The sequence below is a fragment of the Anomaloglossus baeobatrachus genome, chromosome 9 (genome assembly GCF_048569485.1).
Source record: "Anomaloglossus baeobatrachus isolate aAnoBae1 chromosome 9, aAnoBae1.hap1, whole genome shotgun sequence".
Classification (NCBI taxonomy): domain Eukaryota; kingdom Metazoa; phylum Chordata; class Amphibia; order Anura; family Aromobatidae; genus Anomaloglossus; species Anomaloglossus baeobatrachus.
The window spans coordinates 96,186,528-96,202,442 of NC_134361.1; the positions used below are offsets into that span (position 1 = coordinate 96,186,528).

Here is a 15,915-nt window from a genome sequence, read left to right on the forward strand (position 1 = left end):
TCACTAGCCACAGGTGATTTTATGCTATATAGCAGGCTCTTACTCACCCATACACAGGAGGTTTTTTTAAACCCAGAGAGAGACTTCAGTTCAAAATAGGTACCAAGTATGGGAGTTATGTCTTGGTGTGGTTACTGGGAAGATATGAAAATGGCCATTTTTGTTTGCTAAATATCTCAATTTTTTCCTAGGTTTCAATTTGCAGTAGTGCATATCTATATTCCTAGATTCATGGTTGTCATACTTTAGCATTTCAAAGTGCAACCGTATTTTTTAGTCACTTGGAGTGAATGACAGATTGCCTGATCATGCCTCCTGAAAACACAATTAGTCTGCCTCAAACAAGCTGAGCTGACCACTTCATTCAGAAGTAACAGCAAGGACAACACGTTTACTGATGTGCTGCAATCTGCATTTCAAAATCAAACTGTTTAGGTAATCCCATCACTGATCTATACAGCTGAAAAGCACCAAAATGTACATAACAAACACAGTGGTAGGGCCATACAGGCCCTTTGGCAATTGCTAGATGGGCTGGTACCTACCCTGGGCATTACTGACACTTGGTATCCCCAAATATCTTCAGCAGCACAGGGTGAAGAATTGAGGGGGCGTGCTAGGTGCTGGCTCACAGGCTACTGCAATGCATGATTGAACTTGTAGTAATAGAGCACAGTAAGCCTGGGGAAAGGAGGTGATAAATGTAAACATCAGAGCTGCTGCATCAGACACCAAGTGATGCTATCAGCATGATAAAAGGTTTATGTTACTATAACAAGAGTATTGATGCATTTAGTGACACAAAAAAGCACAATTGATGAATAAAAAAATGACATGAGTTAGGGTCGTAGATTTCTTTTTTAAGGTGAACAACATGCTCTCTTTTGACACAGGAGTATTAACTCTTGAGCACTTGCTCCAGTTTTGGATGAATTTGACAAACTGTACACTGTAGGAAACCTCCAGTCCTATTATCCACTATCCAATAAAAAAAACCCCTGTAAAGAATAATAAAATTTAAGTAAAAATTAAGTACTCACAGGTATTAAACTTATTTTCACAATTTCTGTTTTTAATCTTGACTTGCTCACAGACCACTTATTAATCTATCTTCACATTGAGTGAGGCTCACACTATATTGTAATATAGGCATTTGTAAACAATTAACTTTTCCCCTTCCTAATTAGGTGCACAGCACAACCAGCCTACAAAAAGGGTCTAACATATTGTTATTTTGTGAGTAATTACATCGGTTTTAGTAACTCAGACTGCATAAGTCAAATCTCAGAATGGAAGTGTGGCGCCCCTGAGGCTAAGTCGCCACAGGGAATTGCATCTGTTTTAACTCGTAATTCTCTCCCGGGTGAGAAGAGGTTAATCACTGGTTTCTGCCACTTACATAGAACATCTAGCATGAGTCACCACATACAGGAAGCCAGACTGCAGGTGGGCACCATAGCAACGGGTAACTCCCCAGCACTGCTGAATCATTCCAGAGGGTTGGGGCTGCTCTCAGTGAGTGAGTAGAAAGAGACAAACAGTTTCCCTGGGGGAGAACAGGTCCCCTGGGGGAAGCGTTACACCCAGCTCCCCTCTGGGGGATGCATGCCTGGGAGCTATCTCGGGAAGGAGGAGAGAGTGCCAGAACATCATAGGACTTGCATTACCACGGCTACTATAGAGAGTGCTTCACAGAAGCTCTTTAGCTTTGACCGGCCAGACTGAAAGAGGGTGAGAGACAGAGGCGACCGGTGGAGATGGTGAGACAAAGGAGACATGGCAGCTGGGGGGGAGCTTAACCGCTTCCAAAGTGCCAGCGCAGTCAGGGTGCACAACCCTCGGTTGGGGAAATCTTCATGAACTCTAAAAAATCTGCAGGGGTTGGGGATTTCATGTCCCATTGCCCACCACCCACTTTCCTGAAGCACAGTGATATATAGGATCCGGGGTCGGGTTTACAGCTAGGCCTCACGGCGAGGACCCGCGTCACCTGCATATGGGGCAGGACACTTAACACAGACAGCGGAGTACCCAAGTTGCTTCAGGCCATGGGGAGCCGCAAGTCAGTGCAAGGAGGAAGGTCTCACACATTTTTACAGACACCAGTGATTGCCTCCGATTCACCCGAGACCGGCTGGAGTCCACCCATGGTGGCAGAAAGCGGCATCTCCGGGGAGCTTTAAAAACTGAGTAAACAAAATTTTGAACCACAGCCCCCTTTGTCGTACTTGTCATTGCCGGTGCTGCCGCCCCGCACTTTGACACCATCAGCCGTTCCCATCATCTTCATCCTCCCTGGGGCTCACTCCACCTATGGGAAGCTGGACTATCTGTGCTGTGTTAACATCAACCCCGGAGGAGAGCAACATCTCGCAGCGGGGGCTAAATTCCTGGCCGCACACCATGGGTGGTGCTGCAAAGCATCCCCCATTCTAATCCAACACTGCCCCTGGGAGAGGAACAGTAGGATGGGTCGGCGGTCGAGAGCCCAGTCACCGCTGCAACCGGTGACACCTTCCAGGGACCCTTCACCCTCCCTCCATCCCCCTTTACACTGGACACCCTTGCAGCTGTTTTTACATTTAGCCGACGGGGCCACGGAGCCGGGTCAGGCCAGTCACAACAACCCCACAAAAACCACTGGCTCGGTGACGAGTAACCCCTGAGGCCCCGTGGGGCACTACAGAAGCATTCAACTTGTCCAGCAAGACTTGGAATTAGAATGTGTGATGCCCTGGCCTATCAGTTCATCACAGGGTATTGTGCAATCTTACTTTCTGCATGATATCCATCTCCTCCTTGGTTACGGGTCCCTGACTTTTGCTGTTGCTAAGAACAAGCTAATCAAAACCTTAGGAACACTCTGCACCACACCCACCAGACACACCAGTGGACAGCCTGAAGGGAATAGGGCTGGCCACTTGGGGGGTTGGTTAAAGGGAAGTCAGGAGTGTTAGGACACGAGTAGTGTTGAGTGGTGACTCTCAAGTGGAGAGGTCAGGAGCTGGGCTCCTCGTGTACTAGGTGGCAGACATTGGTCTGGGCCTGGTAGGAGCTGGACCCCGGTCGCAGGGGATCATGACAAGGGGCACGGACTGTCGAGGAGGACAGCCAGCGGTCTTGTGCCATCACCGGGCAGGGGCCAGGGCACGACGGGGTACGTGGACCCCAGGCAAGGAAGTAGCTTCAGGCATCCTGGTAATTCACCCGATGAGGACGGAGCCTTCAAGATCCGTTCTCCACCCGCTCCAAAATCGGGGTACTAGCTCAACGAGAGGGATAGGACTTTCCTACTGCCTAGTCCAGAAAATCCCAAGCGGGAACCCTGAGAGCAAGCTCACTCCGTTAGCCATACGGGTGACCGGGACCCATTTAGTTTTAAGCTGAAAGGGACCAACTACAGAAAAAGAGTTGCTAAGGTCAAGGTCACAGGCTAACAAGCCACACCAACGGGCACGGGATCCAGGCATGCTCCCTCCCTGCTACAGTGGCATCAAGAACTTTGGTTTACCACGGTTGTCAGCGTCAGCATTATTGGACTAAGTGAGTACACAATTAACCCTTACCGGCCCAACGGCACCTCCCCGACACCATCACCGAGTCCCGGGGCATCCCCCCCTACCCATGGAGGGGTTAAACACCTGGCTGCCCACAGCATCGCCACCGGGTACTCCCAGCCGCAGCGGTGGTACTTTACCCTTACCACACACACCACGGGTGACGTCACGAACTTTCCACACCGTCCCCTGTACATAGCCCCCCTTTATTTGAGTGGCCACATGATTCCCGGGTCCGGATGTCCCGCGAGCCACCGCGGATCCGGATCCGAGCAGCCCGCTTCTGACGCAGGGGCGGCACAAATGTGTGCTCACAGCACTGGAAGCAAGACAGAAAGCATAAAAAATTCTTGTTTTTTGCTCGCAAGGGTCATACACATTGCAACATTGCACTGTGGAAGAAGGTGAAGAAGCATGCGGACCCGTAGAGAGACTCTGGACCATAGTTAGAAAGAATTTAATGACAGTAGCACTTGCTACTAAAGAGGATCTAATGTGCCAAGATTCTGGTTCTCAAAACAAAGTGGATGTTACTGGGAAATTTGATTTGCAGACTCCAAAGCATAATAAAAGTAAGATGTTGAAAAAAGCAAAACAAATAATACTCATATTGCTACTTACTTCTCTGGTGAGCTGAGCCCCACTGCTCAATGTCCAGTCCATCTTGTCCTCAGTGCCTCTTCCTACTGCCAATAGGAGCTGAAATCCCTGGCTACTTAATGCTTGCTTTATATGTCTTGCTGCGACATTGCCCAAGGTGTCCCTGCACACATGCACCATTATTTCATTGAACAAGTCAACGAACACTTGTAACTCCGTGAGTAGGGATTAGGTTTACATATGACTGACCAAGAAGCTTTAGCAATGCATTGGGGTGAATAGAGGAGACTATGATGCACTAAAATCAGCACTCAATAAGAATGCTGTTCTGCATTAAATAGTGAAACGTTTCTGTTCCAGCATGCCTGTGAATTGTCATTTCTATTCTCTATATATGTAACATTTTTCAGACCTTTTGGAGTTGAGAACATATTGGTTTGCAGTGGGAATAAACGGACGTGACTGAGATCCTCACCAACATTAGGGGGAAAAGTTGCAAAAAAGTTAGTCAACCAACAGAAGGCAAAAGTTTCTAAATATGTAGCAAATTTATCTTCCTGCACAAACTACTGTGATAAATTTAGTGCACTTTCAGACTGTCTAATCGAAGTTTACACTGTCCATATATTACACAGATTTAGTCATTCTGCCTCAGAGGCGTTTGCTATGAGAAAGATAGCTTTGTTGTACTTGAAATACTCAACTCTGTTATACCTGTATTTGCCAAAATGAAAGCGTTTGAAACTGCTTTATGTTCTGCTCCAAGGTAACTTCGCCTGACTATGCTTTCTGCAATATACAGCATGGCTGAAATATTTCTAAGTGACATCTCCATAAGTGATGACCTCCAAGGCTTTTGTATGACCTTGGAGGTGGGAAATGCAGAAAAGTTCAATTGCTAGCAGATAAAATATCAGAACATCTTTTATGGTGTTTTAAAAAGAATAACAGTTGGTCCTCTAATGTTCTCATTTTTTATGAAACCACAAAAGCTTTGAGACCAAGAGATATTAATGGATGTCTACAATAAAGCAGTCAACTGAATTGAGATGAACTACATAAATTGTAACAAGTGTATATTGGCTGTGTGGTTTGAAAAGTTCCAGGAATACTTTAATTATTGTATATATTTAACATTTTCGATAACAAGAGCATTGTTTAATTTATTGTTTCTGAATATTTTATGGTCTTGTTTGGTAGCAGGTGAATTAAAATCTCCAAATAAAACATAGCGATTACGTCTTTTGCATTACTCTTATTTTAGTCTCCAACTTCATATAAATTAACCACATATTTTCCCATAAATGTGTGTGTATGGCCCAGAGTTCCTCACCCACAGAAATACCCGAAAATAAAACCCCCAATGTCAGACTTATAGTGTTAAAAAAAAATAAATAAAAAAAATGAGTCACAGCATAAGTATACATGCAATAGGAGCAGTTTCAGACCATGGCCATTTCACAGACAAAATTGAAGAGAAAAACACAAAATGAGCATATACCATACAATAAAGTAAATAAGTATATAGTAGTAAATGTAATTAACATAGGGTACTTGGTTAAGACTGTTTAATCAAAAAGCGTAAAAAGCAATTCACCACATCAAGGTGTACCCAGTCCGGGCTGGTCCTACATTTCACATTTTTTTTGTACTCTGTACAAATGAGGGTGTGGTTCCTCTCTCTGAGCTAGGCACTTCCTCTATATAGCTTCGCATGGACAGGTGGCTGTAATTGGATCACTGTGCGTCTCTGCCCTTATTCACATTGATGTCTCTGACACACCGTAATGCTGGCGTCACACGGTACGATATATCGAGCGATATGTCGTCGGGGTCCCGTCGTTAGTGACGCACATCCGGCATCGTTAGACATATCATACCGTGTGACACCTAGGAACGACTGTGAATGAGCAAAAATACTAACCTTATCGTTGCTCGTTGACACGTCGTTCATTTTCAAAAAGTCGGTCCTCCTTCTGTGCTCCGGTTGTTCATCGTTCCCGTGGCAGCACACGTCGCTCCGTGTGACACCACAGGAACGATGAACACAGCTTACCTGCATCTCGCCGGCAATGTGGAAGGAAGAAGGTGGGCGGGATGTTACGTCCCGCTCATCTGCGCCCCTCCGCTTTTATTGGCCAGCCTCAGTGTGATGTTGCTGTGATGCCAAACGTCCCTCTCTCTTCAGGAAGAGGATGTTCGCCGACCACAGTGAGGTCGTCTGGGAGGTAAGTACGTGTGACAGGGGTTCACGACTTTGTGCGCCACGGGCAACTAATTGCTCGTGACGCACAAACGACGGGGGAGGGTACGATCGCTCGTGCGATCGCATGATAGATCGTCCCGTGTGACGCCGGCATGAGGTTTTAATACTAGAGTAGGACCGTCCCGACTGGGTACACCTTGTTGTGGTGGGTTGTTTTTTTCTCTTTCTGATCAAACAGTGGTAACCAAATATCCTATGTTATTTAAGGGTACTACTACTATTTACTTATTTTCTTTATTATAGGGTGTATGATCAGTTAGTGTTTTTCTCTTGGGTTTTATAGTGTCAAAGTTATGAAAACAGAGGTCCCTCAAGTCTAACTGGTAACTATAATGCTCTGAATCAGATATAAGGTAAAACCTTGTGAGGATATAGCTAACTGTCCATTTTAAGGGGTCTGTGCTGTACAGTTCCTTCTGGTACAGGTGTGTGACAGCCAAATGGGATGCCAATGGCTTGTTGTGAATTAAAGCATCATTGATTTACACTGAGCTTTTTGGAACAATATTTAACACTGTGAGGACAGCGGGCAACCAGTTCACAAATCCTTATCAAGTGCAGGAGGGTGCACTCTTGGACTATGTCGGCTGCCATCAAATTAGAGAAGATAGAAAAGTCATGGGAATGTCTCTTGGTGAATCCATTCTGTCCACAAAATGCCCTTCGTCTTTTTCAGTTGGATTGAGAGACAGAAGCTTTACATCTGTTCCAAGAATATGCAATCGAAATGAGTCAATTCTATGAGAGCTCCAGACAGGGTCTCTAGCCTGAACACTGGCCAGCTACTAACAGACTGTCTGCGTGGGCACCACAACTTGTATTTGGCACACGTGGTTGTAGAGTTATGTCTTCAGGAAAGTTTTAAACATGAGAGTGTGACGCCCCAGGGTAGAGGGATACTCGGTCCCAGGCATGTGGTGCGCAGGGGGAAAGTCGTGGTCGTGGACGTTGCCCGGTTCCGTGACCCCTTGGGTCGATCTGATAAAAAAGGTGAAAAATGGTAAAATAAAAGAAAATAGATAAAAGAGTTTTTGACTACGCCACTTGTGGGTTGCGGCTATTTTGTGGGAGCCGCCGCTGCATGATCTTGCTGGGGCTGGTAGTATAACGCAGCTCATGTGTTCTGGCCCTCCGCAAGCAGGGCTAGGCCCCAGTAGTAGATGATGAAGGTAGTAGTGCTGTGCAATGGAACTTGTGGGGGCACATAGAGGGGAATAATACAGACCACACAAGAACTGCAGTTTAAGTTCTTTACTCACTATGCTGGTTCAGTGCCCACTTGGTGCTGGTTCTCAGGCATTCCCTCACCCTTTGTTCTCAGTGCCAGTTGGTGACCTGTAGAGTTGACCTCCGTGCAGAACTTCAGTTTTTGGTGGGTCCCCGTGGCCTAAAGCTTCCTGGGATCCCCTCCATTTCTCAGTCTTGGCCTGTATAGCAGGCAGCCTGGACAAATTTAATGGGTTGGACTCCTGTCCCTGTCCCCAGGTCCCCTCCTTGCTGCTTTGCTCCGGACACTCAGGTTGGTGAGGGATCCTGATGATCCTCTCACCTTGCAGATTTAACAGGTAGTGTGACCCCCTGGGCAAGCCAGGGGTCACAGGTCATCACACCACCACACCCTACACCCCAGTTAGGAACATCACAGCTAGCCAAAAATCCTTGTTGCCTTCCTCCAGGGGCTGATGTTCACACCAGGGGGTGGGCCAGGCGGTTAGCTCCGCCCACCAAGGAGTACACAGCCCTGGAGGCAGGAAGAACCAGGCAGATTAGCTCAGGGGGAGCTTGAGTGAGGAAGGAGTAAACAGTGAGAAGAACAGTTTAGAGGAGCTAAGTGAAAGTGGAGTAGTAATGGAGCAAAGAAGAAAAGAGTAAAAGTGAGAGTAGAAAAGCCTGAAGTAGGTCCAGCTGTGTGCAGGACAGAGTCAGCAAGGTCAGCAACGGCGGTGATTGTCCGGAGGGGTGACTGTTTGGAAGTTCCTGGAAGGACCGCGGACGGGTGGTGGCCCGGCGGTCTGGAGCAGTGTACAAAGGACAGTCAGCACCAGGGCAGGGGCCTCTCGGACCCCGGCAAGGCAAGGAGTCGCCATAATTTGCCAAATCCGTCAGTGAAGGGGACGTCTGTCTCCCAACAACCAAGTCCCGATTGAAGGCAACAGCCCAACCATTACAGTAGAGACACCGCCACCGCCAGGGCACCAGTTTCTAAGGGCCAGCGCCTGCGGGCAAAGAGTAGAGCTCCTCCGGTCCAGCTTGAAGCCGGGGAGCGGATTACCGGTGGAAACCCATCGAGACCATCAACAACATTAGGTGCAGGAAAAGGGAAATCACCGTCACCTACTGGGGAAAGCAAGTGCAGCCGTCCGTGGGAACCGTCTTTCCAGCCGTGTGTTTTACCGAGAACTGTGTCAACGTCTCAGGCTGAGTGACTGCCACAGTACCGCAAGGCACTGCGCTGCCCCCGCGTCCCTGCGCCCACCAAGCCCTGCATCTACCCACCTCAACACTGGGCCCCGGGATCACCAACCCCTACCCACGGAGGGGCAACACAACAACTTGCTGCTTCACACCATCATTCCCGGGATCCCCACACCAAGCAGCGGTGGTGCTAACAGATCACCACAACCGTGGGTGGCGTCACGGACAATAGACTATATCCCAAAACCCAATCCCCTTTCACTCACGGGCGAGGAGCGCCGCTCGAGAACCCCCGGGATCCGGCCCACCGCTCGAGCCACCACTGAGCAGCAGCAGCCGGACCCGAGCAGAGGGGTGAGCGCAGTGCTGACACCCTCCTCCCCGCCCGCGACAGTAGCTTGACGCGTAGTCCCGTTCAAGCGTGCTGCACCCCACCTGTGCTGAGTTCTGTGAGTGCTGGTGCAGCACTTTTCGGCAACCTTCAGTTCCTTAAGTACCAGTGCTTACTCCACAGCAACTCCTCTCCTTTTTCAACTCTTGTTGGTTACTCAGGTTTTCCACCTAAACGCTTTGCTTTCTCCACCTGTTCACTAGTCCTGACTAGAACTCACTCCTTCACTCTACTAACGTCTTCTCAAGCTTAACTCCTCCCTCTAACTGACTCCAGTTCCCGCCTGCCCTTCACCCCACCACACTACTAGCCCCGCCCCTCTTCTGAGTTGCTCCCTAGCAGATTGAATGCTTACCAACCTATGAGTGTATATCCCTCTAATCTGTTACTAGGCAGTCTCCCAGTCTGGACATTGGGTTTTGTGTGTGTCTGATGGTGCTGGTGTGTTTACTGGCACTGGTATTCCACGGTTTGGGTTTCCACATGGTTACATATTTTTGTGGCACCTGATACCTCAGGGGTGCTACAAGAGCATTGAAGTGTGAATAGTACTGAATGTGAAGATGGTTGCACCCCATTTCACCTGCCCTGCAAGAAAGGGGATGTTGAGTGCATACAGAAATTCGTAGAGGAGTGCCAGTTTCAGGAGGATATTGCTGACTTCACTGGGGAGACCGTTTAGTGCAATGCTGCCCAATAAAACATCAAAACAACTCCTGTGTTCTTCAGATCCTGTGCTACATATGGTATCAACCACCTGAGCAACAGTGGAGAGACGCCATTGCGGGTGGCTTATTGCATGGGCAAAACTGAGTCAGTGCTAGACTTTTTGAGCAGCTATGCATCCTGTGGTATTCTTGGAAGGGATGAATATGACATTCACACAGGTATGAAATACCCAATGAAAGGATGGGCTGAAGCTGTATGGTATGTTGCCGCAAATCAGGTCCATTTTGAAGATCCAAAATATCAGGCAATCCCTTTACATTGGACAAAGACAGCTGAGATTGCAGTACTAATGCTTGAGTGTGGTAGTAAACTTAATCCTGTAAGTAGAACAGCAGAAATCCCTTTACATATTAGGGTCAAGAAGGACTGATTTGACTGTCATGATGCACTTGACATATGGAGAAAACCCAAACTCAAAGGGTGAACATGGAAAGTCAGACCTGCATCTTGCTATGAAGAAAGATCACCTGGAGCTTACTAAAGCCCTCATCGTTTTTGAGGTGGATGTGAAGCAGTCTAATGGCTTTGGTGAAACACCAGGAATCCTCATGGCTAGAGCATGTAAAGAGCCCAACCCAAATGTGTTACTAATTTTCTGACATAATGACTTTTGGGTTTTCATTGGCTGTAAGCCATAATCATCAACATTAACAGAAATAAACACTTGAAATAGATCACTCTGTGTGTAATGACTGTATATACAGTCATATGAAAAAGTTTGGGCACCCCTATTAATGTTAACCTTTTTTCTTTATAACAAGTTGGGTTTTTGCAACAGCTATTTCAGTTTCATATATCTCATATATGATGGAATCAGTAATATTTCTGGATTGAAATGAGGTTTATTGTACTAACAGAAAATGTGCAATCCGCATTTAAACAAAATTTGACCGGTGCAAAAGTATGGGCACCCTTATCAATTTCTTGATTTGAACACTCCTAACTACTTTTTACTGTCTTACTAAAGCACTACATTGGTTTTGTAACCTCATTGAGCTTTGAACGTCATAGGCAGGTGTATCCAATCATGAGAAAAGGTATTTAAGGTGGCCACTTGCAAGTTGTTCTCCTATTTGAATCTCCTTTGAAGAGTGGCATCATGGGCTCCTCCAAACAACTCTCAAATGATCTGAAAACAAAGATTATTCAACATAGTTGTTCAGGGGAAGGATACAAAAAGTTGTCTCAGAGATTTAAACTGTCAGTTTCCACTGTGAGGAACATAGTAAGGAAATGGAAGAACACAGGTAGAGTTCTTGTTAAGCCCAGAAGTGGCAGGCCAAGAAAAATATCAGAAAGGCAGAGAAGAAGAATGGTGAGAACACTCAAGGACAATCCACAGACCACCTCCAAAGACCTGCAGCATCATCTTGCTGCAGATGGTGTCAATGTGCATCGGTCAACAATACAGCGCATGATGCACAAAAAGAAGCTGTATGGGAGAGTGACACAAAAAAAGCAGTTTCTGCAAGCACGCCACAAACAGAGTCGCCTGAGGTATGCAAAAGCACATTTGGATTTGGACAAGCCAGTTACATTTTGGAAGAAGGTCCTGTGGACTGATGAAACAAAGATTGAGTTGTTTAGTCATACAAAAAGGCATTATGCATGCATAAGGCAAAAAACACGGCATTCCAAGAAAAACACTTGCTACCCACAGTAAAATTTGGTGGCGGTTCCATCATGCTTTGGGGCTGTGTGGCCAATGCCGGCACCGGGAATCTTGTTAAAGTTGAGGGTCGCATGGATTCAACTCAGTATCAGCAGATTCTTGACAATAATGTGCAAGAATCAGTGATGAAGTTGAAGTTACGCAAGGGATGGATATTTCAGCAAGACAATGATCCAAAACACCGCTCCAAATCTACTCAGGCATTCATGCAGAGGAACAATTACAATGTTCTGGAATGGCCATCCCAGTCCCCAGACCTGAATATCATTAAAAATCTGTGGGATGATTTGAAGCGTGCTGTCCATGCTTGGCGACCATCAAACTTAACTGAACTGGAATTGTATTGTAAACAGGAATGGTCAAATATACCTTCATCCAGGATCCAGGAACTCATTAAAAGCTACAGGAAGCGACTAGAGGCTGTTATTTTTGCAAAAGGAGGATCTACAAAATATTAATGTCACTTTTATGTTGAGGTGCCAAAACTTTTGCACCGGTCAAATTTTGTTTAAATGCGGATTGCACATTTTCTGTTAGTACAATAAACCTCATTTCAATGCAGAAATATTACTCAGTCCCTCAGTTATTAGATATACGAAACTGAAATAGCTGCTGCAAAAACCCAAATTGTTATAAAGAAAAAAGGTTAACATTATTAGGGGTGCCCAAACTTTTTCATATGACTGTAATATGTGTTTCCCTTTTTGTATTGAATTACGGAAATAAATTAATTTTTTGATGATATTCTAATTTATTGAGATGCACTTGTATGTTCTGTCCAGTAACAGGACCAGAAGAGCAGTTGGTGTGGCTTGCTGCCCATTCCAGCAGTGCTGCCGCACTTTATTTTTATCCTATGGGATGTTTTAGGAATGGTAGACTGCTATTGAACAAAGTCAATTTAGATGCCATGTTGTACATAAACACATCAACTGTATGGAATGCCAGGGGAAAGATGAGAAGGTAAAGAAGCGAGGTGTCATAGACGGTATCACAACGCAGCAGAAAGCCTCCACAAATTTAAGTGAGCTCTGTTGATGTGTTTAGGCTATCTAACCCATCAGAGGTGATGAAGCATATGATTGGACCTAGAGAACTGAACAAGAGGGTCATAGACTGTTGCGCAGATTCAGATAGACCAGCTGTACATAGGGCTCAGCCATGGTATGAGACGATAGATGTCCCATGCTTCAGATTGAGACCACAGCTCCAAAAAAAGTCATACTTCATCAAGTTAATAATGAAGTGTTAATGATCATGCTGTGGGACACCCAGATCTACATCTACCAGCCGAGGGAAAACCTGCAAAGATTGAAAACAATTTTAATGGCACCCTGAAAACTGAATTCTATCAGTGTAATCACTTACAGAAGATGTCATTTGCTATGTACAACTGGAACTTGTATGGACTGACAGCAGCCGTTGAGGAAACATCACTACTCATACAGCCCTTGTTTAGCATCTCAGCTTGTGGTTGACAGTCCTTGCAGCTATGCACTTCATTTAACTTAGAGCCAAATGAACAGTTTATCCATAATATAAGGACTCTGTCCTACAGTTGACTTGATACAAGTGATGATGCACGTCGCAGTCACTCACATTTGGACTCATAGATTTTGTTTTTATCATTTTTCTATACTTTTCTATTGGTTGACCCCAACTTGTGGGTTGACTCCTGTCCTCTACATGTGTGATTGCTTGCTGTTTGCTGGTAGGTGATCACTGGAGCCTCTGTTGCTCCCAGGTTTGGGACTCTGAAATTACTATTGGAGATTCTGCTGTACTTGGTTATCTACCCTAGTCCAACAGCCCCAGAATTAAGTTTGACCACCGCTCCATTCTAGCAGGGCATTTCACAGCCCTTTTCTTGAGTTCAGTAGGGATCCAGGTGGTCAGACCTGAGCAATCAGTGGGTTGTTTCCTATTCTGTGAATAATTGGCTTACTAAGTTGGGAATAACTGTATTAGAGAAATGGCTATCTATAATATCTGGGTTTTCTTTGTTCTTAAATATTATAGTAAGAGATTTTTCACACTCTTGCATATCATTGGAAAATGTCTAGCAAGAAGAGGTAATGTTCTTCCACTATTGGCTTCTATTATTAGTGCCATGATACATATGGACAGTATGTTATAATCCATTTTTATTGGATACTATTGATGTTTTCAGTTTACCTCCTTTTATATATACACAGAAAAGCACAGTTGTCAATGCACAATAAAATATGATGTGTTTAGGCCGTGGATAGGTGTAATGTGAGTTGGTTTGCTTGTCCCGGTTCATTGGACACAGCAGTGGTCTGTTTCTGCTGGGTGGGAGCAGAGGTTCCCTGAGAACTCCAGGCCTGGGGTCAGAGCTCGGGTAATTTTGAACCAGAGCGGATTGGATCTTTTACAGTCCAGGTCCGCCCATCACTAGAGATGACACGTTGGAGCCTGAAACTTAGATCAGCCAGGAGTGTATATTACAGTAATGCAGCCACTGCATTACTAATAAACATTATTAATAAGTTCTATTTTAGGAAATACATTCACTTGAGTTCATATTTACATATTGTAACGTCCTGGTGGTGGATTCACTGGACCATGCAGGGGACTCCCCCAGTGAGGCAACCCGGAGCTAACCCCTAAACAGGGACTGATCACCCGACCAGGGGGCCTAGATACACAATTGCCGGAACACTAGGGGTATGGGATAAGAGTCCTTTAGGGATCTGCACAGGAATGTCTCTGAGTCCAACGAGCACCGTAGGCAGGACGGATGACTGGAACCGGGTTCAGGTGCCAGGTGGGAACAACAGAAGGGGTCCGGGTCCAGCAAGACGTGCAGGCTGATGCTAGAAGGTGAAGTCGGGGATCGGTGATGGGTACAGGCTGATGGAAGATTGCGGGATCCTCAGCAGACAGTCATCGGGAGACTTCCTGGGGAATCAGAAATTCCAAATAATTCAAATGACCCAAATTCTCATGAAACATTAAATTCTTTATTATTTTATTAGACAAACACACAAGAAAAATATTAATATTTCCTGGGGAATCAGCAGTCAGGACCAGGTTAAGGCGACAGACGGACTCTAAGGAAGAGACAGTGTTAGACAGGAGATAAGATACAGAGGGACCTGAACACCTAGCTATGGAAACACGTTGATCAGGCACCGCCCATAAGTAACAGGAAGTCTTTTATACCTGCACCTGCAATCAGCCACATCCTGTTCCAGGGATGCTGGCCCTTTAGGACCAGGTGAGTGAGCGCTGCCCTGCCCTAATACACATGCATGAAGCCCAGGAGCCAGCAGCAAATACAGGAGGCCGGAGGGACCAACGAGTAGGGAGCACAAGGGATACAGGAGAGCAAGAGCGGGAGCAGTGGCCGCAACCGGTGAGCACGTGGACCGAATCAGTAGGTACGGAGCGGCGTCGTGACGCTGAGACCGGATCAGTGGGTAAGGAGCGGCGGCGTGACGCTGAGACTGGATCAGTGGGTAAAGAGCGTTGCCGGGACCCCGGGAGCGTGACATATATATATATATACATATATATATATATATATATATATATATATATATAGGAGATCATCTATAGGGGATCATCTTACACTTTAAACTCTTCAAGGAAACTAACATTACACACCTTATGTTTTTCTATCTATAGACAATATATGAATAACTCTTCCTAATTTATTTATGAATTACTGCTGCCTATATTTAAAATTATTATTAAATTGTAGATGTGTAAACACATAACTTAACAGAAGTACTAAATACAAAAAAACAAAAAAAAAGTACATAGAGGAAATGGATCAATTGTCTGCATAAATCCAGTACTCATTCATAATCTATACACTTTTGTTCATGAGAGGTAACCATACCTTTGGTCTGGCAGAGAGTTCTGAAAACTTCTTGCTGGTCTTTTTACAACCAATAAAAATAAATCTGTAACTTCTCTATATAGTAGACATAAAAAAAAGTATTGTAGGAAAAACAGGTAGAATTTTCATTTTAAAGCGTTATTAGGAATGACATACCTGGCTATGTAATCCCATAGTCAATTAGGAGAAGAAATCCTTTATCTCCACTGGTACAGATATTTAGGTTGTAGACATCATTATTAGTGATGAGCGAGTACTAAAAAGCTCGGGTGCTCGAAGCTCGGGCCGAGCCTCCCAAGATACTCGTGTACTCGGCCCGAGCAACGAGCCCAATGTTATCCTATGGGAGACCCGAGTATTTTTGTGAAATGACCTCCCGGCAGCATGGAGAAACCCTAAAAATGTCACAAAAGTCTC

General features: G+C 45.5%; 1 pseudogene; it reads left to right on the plus strand.

Moving 5' to 3' along the window:
- The first annotated feature begins 4,017 nt into the window (after positions 1-4,017).
- On the plus strand, positions 4,018-12,968 carry LOC142251832 (85/88 kDa calcium-independent phospholipase A2-like; annotated as a pseudogene).
- Positions 12,969-15,915: the final 2,947 nt, after the last annotated feature.